Genomic DNA, 3,267 nt, shown 5'->3' with positions numbered 1-3,267 from the left:
AGGTAGTTTCATGGAAACTTACTCTCCTGGAATCTTGGCATCCCATAGCATAAATGCTCCAAACATGTCCCTACGTCAGTTGATTAACGAATCTCTGTGCTTTCCTTCAATATTGTTTTATTATAAGTGCCTCCTAGGAATGATTTGACATATAGCTAAGGTAGACTAGCCACCACCTGTGTTTCAATATCCTAGCAAATCATTGAGCCGACCTTGGGTTTTAAATTTAGTAAGAATGCTACTCACTCAGACGAAATGCCAGGTGAACATAGCTAAACAGGTAAAAGTCATTAAAGAGGAAACAAAGTTCCCTTAAAGAATTACAGGAAAACACAACCAAGCAGGTGAAGGAATTGAACAAAACCATCCAGGATCTAAAAAATGGAAATAGAAAAAATAAAGATATCACAAAAGGAGACAACCCTGGAGATAGAAAACCTAGGAAAGAGGTCAAGAGTCATAGATGCAAGCATCACCAACAGAATACAAGAGATGGAAGAGAGAATTCCAGATGTAGAAGATATCATAGAAAACATTGACACATCAGTCAAAGAAAATGCAAAACACAAAAAGCTCCTAACCCAAAACATCCAGGAAATCCAGGACCCAAAGAGAAGGTCAATCCTAAATTTAATAGGTATAGAAGAGAGCAATGATTCCCAACTTAAAGTGCCAGTAAATATCTTCAACAGAATTATAAAAGAGGGAGGTTTCATCTGATCTCAATATGGAGACTTCTGGAAGCAAGAAGCAGAAAGCAGAAGAGCTGAGGGAAGAAGTGGAATGTCAGATGTTGAGTCAACTGAGCATGTCTTCTGCAAAGACTAAAGCAATGGGTGTGTGTGTGGGGAACAACAGCAACAAAAAAATCAGAGAAAGATAATAGTTGTAAATCAGAGCGGGGGGGGGGGAAGCTCAAGACACTGAGACATCAGGGCCCACTTGTAGGATGCTTGAATTGAAGAATGTTCCTGATTCAGCCAAAGAGACCAGGATGAAGACATCTCACAAAACAAACAAACAAACAAAAAACCAAAAACCCAACCAACCAAACAAAAAAACCCTGAAGACTGAACAAGGGAGAGAATCTCAAGGTGTTTTTCCTTGAAATTGTCACTGTACCAGAGGAGCAGATACCTGCCCTAATTGATCCTCCTATGCTCTATGAGGAAGTCAGCACCATGGTTGTGACTACTCCTGCCTAAGAGGCAGTATTGACATCTTGGGCCAGAATTACAGCCAGTGCTAAGAAGTTCGAGGCAGTGCCAGCCAATGGAAAATCAGAGCTCTATGGGGAAGTGTGGTGTGTAGTTCCTGAGAATTCATGTGTTTGGGTTCTGCTGCAGTTCCATGATGGACAAGCCTGGGTACCTGATAAGAAATGGAATGTGATTGCCCTCTTCCTGATTCTGGCGTCCATATTTCCACCCACACACCTGGAGGACAAAATGCTGTGCCCTAAGTGTGTCTACAGGAACAACATCTTAATTAAGATCCTTGAAGGAAAAAAGATACCAGGCTACAACAGACCACTCTGTACAAGGATTTACCACATCTTAGTGTTGGATCTTGCCTTATCCCTTCTATATGCCCCACCCCATTAAACCAGTGACCAAACGCCAGGGTGTAGCCTGGGTCCCGTATCCTGTGATATGGACTATGCTGGGCACCATCACTTGTTCTTCAGTTAAACTCTAGGCTAAACCACTCACATGTTCCTTCTGAACTGTCTTCCACCAATATACAAGGACCACAGACTCTCCATTTCACTCTCTGTGGTCTATTATGGGTCCCACATCCAATGTCTCAGCCTGTTCTAACCAGACCCAACTTCCACACAGCCATTCCTGCCTGTGAAGCAGCTGAACAGACATAATAGGTTTTAACATCTCTTGACACTGTCTATTCTAGTCACCCCTGATTGTGAAACAGATAAACTCTAGGCTGTACACAAAACATGCTCCCTTCCTGCAACCACCCACAAGACCCTTCTCTTCCATGCCACCCAGAACCCAGACTTTCCACATCCTCTTTAGGGGTCTAGCCTTATTGTATCTTCATGACTTCACTACCCCACTCAGTACTCAGACTCCCATATCTTCCTCTAAGTTCTTGGGTCCCACAACTCTTTATCCAGCCAGGTTGCACCACAACTTCCTGTGCACAAGAAACTCAAGGCTTCTCCCAGGACCACCTTATCTGTAACCACCTACAGGACAACTCTTGGCTACCTCCATCACAAAACTCAGTACCTAGACTACTCATGTCATCCTCAAGGGAATGGGCATTGCATCCCATGCCCCAGACTTGTCTTACCACCCTCACCTGCACTGCCGCTCTAGGCTTCCACAGGTACTCTTGCCCTAGCAGCCAACCATCCACTGACTACCAGGACACACAGTACCCAGTTTCCTATATCCTCCTCCAGGTTCTAGCCTGATGAGTGTACCTCACATGCCCATTCATACCTATTCTAAAATTCACCTGATCGAGCCATGGTCCCACAACTAGTGCATTAGCCTCGTCAGGACAGCTGTGTCTGACAAGAATCTAAATTCTAGGTTTCCAAAGGGTCCCATATTCTTTGCTCTGACCTATTATGACCACTTCTAACTGCAGCACCACTCTGTGGTCTTCCACCAGGAACCATCCTACCTACAACCAACCTAGGTCCCTATGTGCTGATTCTAACACTCCTATCAGTATGGAGATTCACATGTCTTCTGTGGTCCACTCTGGGCCCCTCATATCTCACTCAAGCCTATTTTGACTGTCCCATAATTCACCACAGCCAACCTGGAAACTTCAACAAAGCACCTTCCTACCTTAAACGCCCACAGTTCCCTTATGGACTACCTCTAACACCCCACTAGGTACCCAGGCCTCCCCACGTCCTCCTTCAGTGTCTAGCTTGGTAAACACCCCATCCATGTCTTTTCTGCAACATGCCAGATCTAGCCAGGATCACAAATCATTGTCTGGACACAGTCTGTCTAGCCCCACCTATACAGCAGTCAAGCCTTAGGCATCAGCAGGATCCTCAAATTTTTGACACTGAGGCAGACAACCTCTAGGCTTCAGAGAAGACTCATCCTTCTTCAACACCTATAGTCCCTTCTGGACTGCCTCTAGCATCTCACTATGTACTCAGTCCTTACAAACCCACCTCCAGAGTCTAGCCTTATCACTTTTGTGTGTCTGCACAACCCTACTCAGACTCCTTATGTACCCAGAATCCTTATGTGTCCCTTCAAGATATAACTTGCA

General features: G+C 44.8%; 1 pseudogene; it reads left to right on the top strand.

Moving 5' to 3' along the window:
* The first annotated feature begins 727 nt into the window (after nucleotides 1-727).
* LOC110287947 (developmental pluripotency-associated protein 4 pseudogene) lies at nucleotides 728-1,604 on the top strand (annotated as a pseudogene).
* Nucleotides 1,605-3,267: the final 1,663 nt, after the last annotated feature.

Source organism: Mus caroli, unplaced genomic scaffold, assembly GCF_978045245.1.
Source record: "Mus caroli unplaced genomic scaffold, Mus_caroli_1 scaffold_5, whole genome shotgun sequence".
Lineage (NCBI taxonomy): Eukaryota > Metazoa > Chordata > Mammalia > Rodentia > Muridae > Mus > Mus caroli.
This window is presented reverse-complemented; position numbering and strand designations above follow the sequence as displayed.